The sequence below is a fragment of the Haliotis cracherodii genome, unplaced genomic scaffold, assembly GCF_022045235.1.
Source record: "Haliotis cracherodii isolate W230 unplaced genomic scaffold, xgHalCrac1.p SCAF_9, whole genome shotgun sequence".
In the NCBI taxonomy this organism is placed as follows: Eukaryota; Metazoa; Mollusca; class Gastropoda; order Lepetellida; family Haliotidae; genus Haliotis; species Haliotis cracherodii.
The window spans coordinates 11474357-11485839 of record NW_027266343.1 but is presented as its reverse complement, the minus strand read 5'-3'; positions in this window follow the sequence as shown (position 1 = coordinate 11485839).

Here is an 11483-nt window from a genome sequence, read left to right as displayed (position 1 = left end):
CAGACACCCAAATATACCAAGGTGCAAAAGAAACTATACCTCACAGTTGTTTTTATCATATTTAGGGCTCCAAGCCGAAAGGCTGTAGAGCCCTATTGTAATCGTTCGATTTATTATTATTATTTATTATTAGGGCTCCAAGCCGAAAGGCTGTAGAGCCCTATTGTAATCGTTCGATTTATTATTATTATTATTATTATTATTATTATTATTTATTATTATTATTATTTATTATTCCGCCGATTTTTGTACCTGCCCTAGCAAAATAACCACTAGCTCGATTTTGTTCAAATTTTGTGTGTGCTTGTAGACCATTGGGTACTAGTGCCCGCCAAAAGGCCAAGGCCGCAGGCCCAAAGGCCAAGGGCAGATAACTGAAAAACAAGTATTTTTTGACGATATATTTTGCCCTGTTGCTCCACAACCGTTTGTCCGTTTACTTTCAAACCTTGCATGTATCTACTGCTTCAGTTGCTTGATAATTTTTGTTCTTTGACTTTGGTCATTGATCACGTGGTTTGGCAGCCATATTGGATTCAAGGTTTTGCCAGGGTTTTTTGGGCACCTGTCCTCAAATACTATCTCCTCTGAATCCACTGCATGAAATGATTTCAAACTTTCTGAGAATTGTCTCCATACAGAACACAACACATTAGCATAGCCATTTTTCGATATCTTTTGTAGTTGCGGCCATATTGGATTTTGATTTTGATCATTTTTTTCACCGAAATTTTACTTTTAAGATCATAGCTTGTAAGGTTCTTAACAGAAACTATTGAAAGTTTGCATAAAACTTTGAGACTATATGCAGCTCATTTTGTCCTGGGTTGCACACTGAAAGCACCACTGCTTGGTATGGTATTATTCGATTTAAGTAAAAAAATCAGACTTGAGTACAAATACTGAAGGAAGCGCCTCATAAATCTACTATAAACCCCCATTCACTGGCCTAGCAGATACCCTCGCGTTCTCCACAGCCTTGTTCAATATTATGTGTACTACCATTGACGACCAGAGTTAGAATTGGCCTTTTTCAACCGATCCTTGTCTCAAGAGGCAACTATGCTTGTCACAGGAGGCGACTAATCGGATCGGGTGGTCAGACTCGCTTCAGACTTGATTCTTTATTTCTCAATTGCCAATTGCTAGGGTACCTTATTTTTGACAGCGTCGTTTAAAGCAAACCATTTGCGGATTAGGATATGGTCGAGGTCGGAAATTGGTTTAGTACACTCTGGGAAACTGTGGCACACGTAAATTTGGTAGCGGTAATATCCTGCAAACCGTGACTATCTTTTGACGGAGTTGGTACAACAAAACTATATGCGGATTCGAACATGGTCGATGTCAAACATGGGTTAAGAACACACTGGGACACGTGTGATGATGTCTCACAAGCGGTTCATTACATTTGATGGCGTTGGTACAACCAAACCATTTGGGGATTCGAACATGGTCGAGGTCAAACATGGGTAAAGAACACACTGGGACACGTGTGATGATGTCTCACAAGCGGTTCATTACATTTGATGGCGTTGGTACAAGCAAACCATATGCGGATTCGAACATGGTCGAAGTCAAACATGCGTTAAGAACACGCTGGGACACGTGTTGTGATGTCTCACAAGCGGTTTAATACATTTGATGGCGTTGGTACAACCAAACCATATGCGGATTCGAACATAGTCGAAGTCAAACATGGGTTAAGATCACACTGGGACACGTGTGGTGATATCTCACAAACGGTTCCTTACATTTGATAGCGTTGGTACAAGCAAACCATTTTGGGATTCGAACATAGTCGAAGTCAAACATGGTTTAAGAACACACTGGGACACATGTGGCGATGTCATGCAAGTGGTTCCTTACATTTAATGGCATTGGCACAAACAAACCATTTGAGGATTCGAACATGGTGGAAGTTGGAAATTGGTTAAAACATCCTGGGACATCCAGGTCAATTTAGTAGTGGTGATGTCTCACAAGAGATTCTTTACATTTCACGGCGTTGGTACAGGTAAGCCCTTTGAGGATTCGAATATATGAATGAGGTGGGGAACAGGTTTAGCACTCTATCTCAGCAATGCGACAGGAACCCAGGGACGAACGCAGAACGCTAATCCGTTTGACTGGAGCCCAACTGACAAAGAAGTTACGGCCTGTTAAAGAGTCACCAAGCCGAAAGGCTGAAGAGTCCCAGTGTTAGCGTTTGATTTAATATTATTATTATTCCGCTGATTTTTGTACCAGAGCTAGAAAAATAACCACTTGCTCGATTTTGTTCACATTTTGTGTGTGTATGTGGACCGTTGGGTACTAGTGCCCTCCAAAAACCCAAGGCCGTAGGCCCAAAAGCCAAGGGCAGATAACTAAAAGAACAGAATATTTTGAAGATATGTTTCGCCCTATTGCCCAGCAACCGCTTATCCGATTACTTTGAAACCTTGCATGTATCTGCTGCTTGAGCTGCTTGACATTTTTTGTTCTTTGACTTTGGTCATTGGTCACGTGGTTTGGCAGCCATTATGGATTCAAGGTTTCCACAGTGTTTTTTTGGGTACCTGTCTTTAAACGCAAAGAACTCCGAGTCCACTGCATGAAATGCTTTCAAACTTTTTGATAATTATCTCCATACATAACACATCAAACTTTAATAGCCGATTTTGGAATTCATTTTTAGTTACGGCCGTATTGAATTTTGATTTTGATCATTTTTTTTCAACGAAATTTTGCTTTAAAGATCATATCTTGTAAGGTTCTCCACAGAAACTATTGCAAGTTTACATGAAGTTAGTGTGCCATATGCATCTCATTTATTGTTATTGGTTGTATGCTAAAAGTAACACCGCATGGTGGTAATATTTGATTTATATTTGGGACACCCCTGGAACACGCCAATTTTGTAGCGGCGATTTCCGGTGACTATCTTTTGACAGAGTTGGCACAAGCCAACCTATTATGGATTCGAACATGTTCGAGGTCGGAAATGGTTTTAGAACAGACCTGGACACCCTGGCACACGCCATTTTCCTTGCGACGATACCCTGCAAGTGGTGCCTACATTTGACGGATTTGGTTCAAGGAAACCGTTTGAGGATTTGAAAAGGGACGTTTGGGCACAGTGTTTCTTGGAGCCCGCCATTGCTGCTTGCAGCTTTAATTATTATTATTATTATTATTTATTATTCCGCCGATTTTTGTACCAGGCCTAGCAAAATAACCACTTGCCTGATTGTGTTCAAATTTTGTATGTGTATGTGGACCGTTGGGTACTAGTGCCCGCCAAAAATCCAAGGCCATAGGCCCAAAGGCCAAGGGCGGATAACTGAAAAACAAGTATTTTTTGACGATATATTTTGCCCTGCTGCTCCACAACCGTATGTCCGTTTACTTTCAAACCTTGCATGTATCTGCTGCTTCAGTTCTTTAATATTTTTTGTTCTTTGACTTTGGTCATTGGTCACGTGGTTTGGCAGCAATATTGGATTCAAGGTTTTGCCAAGGTTTTTTGGGCACCTGTCTTCAAATACTATCTCCTCTGAATCCACTGCATGAAATGATTTCAAACTTTCTGAGAATTGTCTCCATACAGAACACAACAAATTAGCATAGCCGTTTTTTTATATCTTTTTTAGTTGCGGCCATATTGGATTTTGATTTTGATAAAATTTTTCACCAAAATTTTACTTAAAAGATCATATCTTGTAAGGTTCTCCACAGAAACTATTGAAAGTTTGCATGAAGTTTTGATACTATATGTACCTCATTTTTTTTCTGGGTTGCATACTGAAAGCACCACCGCTTGGTGGTATTACTTCATTTTAGTAAAAGTTATTGAGTACAAATTGACTTGAGTACAAATACTGAAGGAAGCGCCTCATAAATCTACTATAAACCCCCATTCACTGGCTTTGCAGATACTCAAGCGTTCTCCACAGTCTTGTTCAATATTATGTGTACTACCCTTGACGACCAGAGTTAGAATTGGCCTTTTTCAACCGATGCTTGTCCTAAGAGGCAATTATGCTTGTCACAGGAGGCGACTAATCGGATCGGGTGGTCAGACTTGCTGACTTGATTCTTCATTTCTCAATTGCCAATTACTACAGTACCTTATTTTTGACGGCGTTGTTAAAAGCAAACCAATTGCGGATTAGATTATGGGAAACTGTGGCACACGCCAATTTGGTAGCGGCAATGTCCTGCAAACGGTGACTATCTTTTGACGGAGTTGGTACAACCAAACCATGTGCGAATTCGAACATGGTCGAAGTCAAACTTGGGTTAAGAATACACTGGGACACATGTCATGATGTCTCACAAGCGGTTAGTTACATTTAACGGCATTGGTACAACCAAACCATTTGGGGATTCGAACATGGCCGAAGTCAAACATGGGTTAAGAACACGCTGGGACACGTGTGGTGATGTCTCACAAGCGGTTCATTACATTTGATGGAGTTGGTACAAGCAAACCATATGCGGATTCGAACATGGTCGAAGTCAAACATGGGTTAAGAACACACTAGGACACGTGTGGTGATGTCTTGCAAGCGGTTCCTTACATTTGATGGCGTTGGTACAAGCAAACCATATGCGGATTCGAACATGGTCGAAGTCAAACATGGGTTAAGAACACACTGGGACACGTGTGGTGATGTCTCACAAGCGGTTCATTACATTTGATGGCGTTGGTACAAACAAACCATATGCGGATTCGAACATGGTCGAAGTCAAACATGGGTTAAGAACACACTGGGACACATGTTGCGATGTCTCACAAGCGGTTCATTACATTTGAGGGCGTTTGGACTAACAAACCATTTCAGGATTCGAACATGGTCGAAGTTGGAAATTGGTTAAAACATCCTGGGACACCCAGGTCAATTTAGTAGTGGTGATGTCTCACAAATGGTTCTTTACATTTGACGGCGTTGGTACAGGTAAACCCTTTGAGGATTCGAATATATGAACGAGGTGGGAAACAGATTTAGCACTTTATCTCAGCAATGCGACAGGAACCCGGGGCCCGGACGAACGCAGAACGCTAATCCGTTTGACTGGAGCCCAACTGACAAAGAAGTTACGGCCTGTTAAAGAGTCACCAAGCCGAAAGGCTGAAGAGTCCCAGTGTCAGCGTTTGATTTAATATTATTATTATTCCGCTGATTTTTGTACCAGGGCTAGAAAAATAACCACTGGCTCGATTTTGTTCACATTTTGTGTGTGTATGTGGACCTTTGGGTACTAGTGCCCGCCAAAAATCCAAGGCCGTAGGCCCAAAAGCCAAGGGCAGATAACTAAAAGAACAGAATATTTTGAAGATGTATTTCGCCCTATTGCTCAGCAACCGCTTATCCGATTACTTTGAAACCTTGCATGTATCTGATGCTTGAGCTGCTTGACATTTTTTGTTCTTTGACTTTGGTCATTGGTCTCGTGGTTTGGCAGCCATTATGGATTCAAGGTTTCCAGAGTGTTTTTGGGGTACCTGTCTTTAAACGCAAACAACGCCGAGTCCACTGCATGAAATGCTTTCAAACTTTTTGATAATTGTCTCCATACATAACACATCAAACTTTAGTAGCCGATTTTGGAATTCTTTTTAGTTACGGCCGTATTGAATTTTGATTTTGATCATTTTTTTTCATTGAAATTTTACTATAAATATCACATCTTGTAAGGTTCTCCACAGAAACTATTGATTGTTTTACATGAAGTAAGTGTGCTATATGTACCTCATTTTTTGTTCTTTGACTTTGGTCATTGGTCACATGGTTTGGCAGCCATTTTGGATTCAAGGTTTCCGCAGTGTTTATTGGGTACCTGTCTTTAAACGCAAACAACTCCGAGTCCACTGCATGAAATGCTTTCAAACTTTTTGATAATTGTCTCCATACATAATACATCAAACTTTAATAGCCGATTTTGGAATTCTTTTTTAGTTACGGAAGTATTGAATTTTGATTTTGATCATTTTTTTCAACGAAATTTTGTAAGGTTCTCCACAGAAACTATTGCAAGTTTACATGAAGTTAGTGTGCAATATGCATCTCATTTATTGTTGTTGGTTGTATGCTAAAAGTAACACCGCTTGGTGGTAATATTTGATTTATATTTGGGACACCCCTGGAACACGCCAATTTCGTAGCGGCGATTTCTGGTGACTATCTTTTGACAGAGTTGGAACAAGCCAGCCTTTTATGGATTCGAACATGTTCGAGGTCGGAAATGGTTTTAGAACAGACCTGGACACCCTGGCACACGCCATTTTCCTTGCAACAATACCCTGCAAGTGGTGCCTACATTTGACGGATTTGGTTCAAGGAAACCGTTTGAGGATTCGAACAGGGACGTTTGGGCACAGTGTTACTTGGAGCCCGCCATTGCTGCTTGCAGCTTTAATTTGATTTTTAATTGATTTTAACAGTTTGTTTGTTTATTGTTTAACGCCGCACTCAGCAATATTCCAGCTATATGACGGCTATCTGTAAATAATCGAGTCTGGACCAGACAATCCGGTGATTGGCCAGCGAATCTGACCACCCGATCCCGTTAGTCGCCTCTCACGACAAGCATATTCGCTTTTTACCGCAAGCATGGGTTGCTAAAGGCCTATTCTAACCCGGATCTTCACTGGTCTGAGATACATATAGGGATTACTAAACGAGTGTCTGTCATTTAAGATACTTACAACGCGGGTTCCAAAGGCGAGTTTAATACCTTTTGAGACATCGAGTTGTAAGATAAATGGTATCTGACAGGCATGAGTGCTGTAGTCGCCTCTCACGACAAGCATATTCGCTTTCTACGGCAAGCATGGGTTGCTAAAGGCCTATTCTAACCCGGATCTTCACTGGTCTGAGATACATATAGGGATTACTAAACGAGTGTCTGTCATTTAAGATACTTACAACGCGGGTTCCAAAGGCGAGTTTAATACCTTTTGAGACATCGAGTTGTAAGATAAATGGTATCTGACAGGCATGAGTGCTGTAGTCGCCTCTCACGACAAGCATATTCGCTTTCTACGGCAAGCATGGGTTGCTAAAGGCCTATTCTAACCCGGATCTTCACTGGTCTGAGATACATATAGGGATTACTAAACGAGTGTCTGTCATTTAAGATACTTACAACGCGGGTTCCAAAGGCGAGTTTAATACCTTTTGAGACATCGAGTTGTAAGATAAATGGTATCTGACAGGCATGAGTGCTGTAGTCGCCTCTCACGACAAGCATATTCGCTTTCTACGGCAAGCATGGGTTGCTAAAGGCCTATTCTAACCCGGATCTTCACTGGTCTGAGATACATATAGGGATTACTAAACGAGTGTCTGTCATTTAAGATACTTACAACGCGGGTTCCAAAGGCGAGTTTAATACCTTTTGAGACATCGAGTTGTAAGATAAATGGTATCTGACAGGCATGAGTGCTGTAATCTGTTTTGTACACACAAACTGAACTGAACTCTTAAATCCCTTGATCCATGTCTCTAAACGTGGAGACTATAAATATAATTACATATCTCTCTTCAGGGTTCAGGACAATCTGTTTACAGAAATGTTGGGCTTTCTAAACGATATCGTTCATGTAAAATGTCGGGGTAAGACATTTAGTAAAGAAATAGGCAAATGTGCTCCCCTTCTTGCTAATAGCTTCCTTTATGCATATGAAGCTTCTGTTCGATTGGCAAAGGCAGAACAAGGTAATTTGGTCAAGAAGTTTCACAGATGCTTCAGGTATACATGTATTGACGATCTGGTATAGTTAAAAAAACCTATGAAACAGCCAATCCCCTTCCACTGATTTACCACCCGGAACTAGAAATAGAGGACTACTTAGACCGCCTCGTCTGTCTCATATTCAGATCTATGCATAAGGATTCAGAGTGACAAAACACTCTCCGCAAGACTGTATGACAAGAGGGATGACTTCAACTTAATCGTCAACTTTCACTTTTTGCCCAGCAACCGTCCAGCCTTAGGTGTCTTCGGAGGTACACCGAGCATGCCTGGGTATATGAATGACCTTTCGAAATTTGACGCATCAGTGACAAAAATTGATGTCCGATTTTTTTACCAAAAATTATGTTCCCTTGCATTTTCAGGTAAGTGAGTGAGTGATTGAGTTGGGTTTAATGCCTCTTTTAACAGTATTCCAGTTATATCACGGCGTGTCAGCTTAATGTGGAACTTACACGACTGGGCCACCCGTGCCCCCTATTTTCAGGTGAACAATTGACTTGCCTTTGAATGTGCGTGTGACGAGTGCCACCGGAGGGTCAGGATACGCTCACATTTTCGCGAACTCCTCGCTATTTGATAGTGATTCATAAACACGTGCTCATGATACAGTCGGAATCGTGATATCGAGAAATTTGTAATGACTATGAAAGGGTGGTTACAATCCGGATACGGATCAACAGTCAGGGCCCACTTGCACAAAGCGATCTTAGCCCTAAGATGATCTTAACTCCAATACTTTAACATAGGCTTACGATAGTCTTAGCGCTAAGATCGCTTTGTGCAAGCGGGCCCAGGTCACTGCGAACGATTATATTTAGCAGTGTGTGTATCTCGAGCTATTACAAACAAATACATGTACACAAGATAATCACATTTGGCTGTATTGGATTACAATTTATGCAATGCCAGCTATAGATAAAGCGCCTGTACTTGCTACACCTTACCTACCTGTCGTCGGAGTGATGTGTTCAAACACGTGAGGATCCGAGTTAGAATTGAACTTCAGCCTTAAAAGGCGACTAACCGGATCAGGTGGCCAGGCGCGGTGACTCTGTTGATGCATGTCTTCGTATCCCAATTGCGTAGATCGATACTCGTAATGTCCATCACTGAATTGTCTGATCCAGACTCGATTATTTACAGACCGTCGTTCTTTTGTTAGAATTGTGCTGAGTGCGGCGTTAAACAAGAAATGGAGAAACTTCTTATTTAATCTTTACCTTATTTCGTTTCATCCATATAATTTGTTACTTGTAATATCAGGCGCCGCCTGAGACATAGACTATAAACATACAAACATAATTATAAGGTGATCATGTTGTACAATGTTGCTGTGTAAAGTAAATATTAATATAACTTATACTAACAGTTAATGCAGAACATACATTTATTATAGTTATGTACGACCGCCTCCGTGGACAAGAGGTAGAGCGTCCGCCCGGAGAGCGGAAGGTCCGGGTTTCGATCCCCGGCCGATTCATACCGAAAGACGTTAAAAGATGGTACTTGTTGTTACCCTGTCGGGTGTCGGCATTAAGTGGCTAAAACAAGGACTGGTCGGAGTCAGTATACTGTGTCTGAGTTGGGTATTCATGTTAAACTGCAGCATGGTATCTCAGCGGGCTAGCACTATAAATCGGCATCAGTCCGGACTAGTACAAGCAGCCACACACACACGTGCATGCACGTCGCTCTATAAGTGCAATAATCTTGGACCCGACGTTAAACCCAATTTCACCTCACCTCACTATAGTTATGTACACGGGGACACGAGAGAGACGATTCAATTGTATAATTGTATGTGTCATGTATAATCCAGGAAGATAATTTCTTATTTCTGAATTACATGACACTTTTCTACGTTTTGCTGTTTGGCATAAGAATATAAGTTAAAATGATGGATGTCATACCAATATCAGATTTTAAGACCAATGTCGATCCTGTTACACAATCCACGAAGAAGTGAAAAGGTTACAGGTCACCTTGATACACGTGGGCGGAAGCTTGACCAGGAAGCGGATGTCCATCTGTATATATATGCACGGCGATGACCACCACTGACCAGTACCTGGCGCATCTCACTCATTCCACTCAGTATTCATTTGCAAGGTAAGTGACAATATTTATTTGTGTTTATTAGCTGCTTTATAATATTAGATACTTATTGTGCTGATGCGTTTCCTAGTTTTGACATTAACATGGTAGCAAGTCAAAATATGAATAAGGACCGCCTCCGTGGTCTAGTGGTAGAGCCTCCGCCCGGAGAGCGGAAGGTCCGGGGTTCGATCCCCGACCGCGCCAAAAGACGTTAAAATTTGGTACTTGTACAGTTGTTACCCTGTCTGGCGCTCGGCATAAAGGGTCTTAATCAAGGACTGTTCGGCTCGGAGTCAGTATACTGATATTCATGTTTAACTGCAGCATGGTGTCTCAGTATGCTAGCACTATAAATCGGCATCAGTCCGGACTAGAACAAGCCACACACACACACGTGCATGCACGTCGCTATATAAGTGCATTAATCTTGGACGCGACGTTAACCCCAATTTCACCTCACCTCACCAAAATATGAATAATGATATTTGGCATATATCGAACTATTAATGATACATTCGAGAGCCCACAACAATATTCATTAACACGATCTTCTGGAATGTCCTCGTAAAAGATGGAGACTTGTAACGGGTTCGGGTGGTCAGGCTTATGATCACTGGATTGTCTGGTCCAGACTCGATTATTTACAGAGCGTCGTCATAAAGCTGGAATATTGCTGAGTGTGGCGTTAAACAAGAAATAAAAAACGTCCTATTTCGTCTTTACCTTATTTCGTTCCATAAATATGATAATATAGTAATATCAGGCGCCGCGCTGAAATAAGACATAGACTATAATTCCCAACCGCAATAGTGACACGAAATATAAGAAATATAAACAGGCCTTTTTGAAAATTAGAAACCTGTCCTCAGAGACTAAACTCAATAATCAATAGGGACATATGCATATGTGCACAACCCCCGCAAGGTTTATATGGATTTCAACGCTTGAGGTGTTAGACAACAATGTTCAATCCATATTTTCTGTAGCGGGGGAGCGCGCCTACTTTACACAATCATGCAAACCCCTGAACCGAGGCTTACTCCCCACTCATCGATATCGAATTGTTCAACATTAGCACGTGCTTACACAACTATAATAGGAAAATGAGTGAAAAGATAAATGAAGCCGCAAAGGTGAGGTGAGGTGAGGCGAGGTGAGGTGAGGTGAGGCGAGGTGAGGTGAGGTGAGGTGAGGTGAGGTGAGGTGAGGTGAGGTGAAATTGGGTTTAACGTCGCGTCCAAGATTATTACACTGATATAGCAACGTGCATGCACGCGTGTGTGTGTGTGTGTGTGTGTGTGTGTGTGTGTGTGTGTGTGTGTGTGTGTGTGTGTGTGTTGCTGCTTGTACTAGTCCGGACTGATGCCGATTTATAGTGCTAGCACACTGAGATACCATGCCGCGGTTTAACATGAATATCCCACTCAGACACAGTATACTGACTCCGAGCCGAACAGTCCTGGTTTAAGCCCCTTAATGCCGAGCGCCAGACAGGATAACAACAAGTACCATCTTTTAACGTCTTTTGGTGTGACGTGGCCGGGGATCGTACCCCGGACCTTCCGCTCTCCGGGCGGACGCTCTACCACTGGACCACGGAGACGGTCAGCAGCAAAAAGCAATGACTGTAAGAGATAATG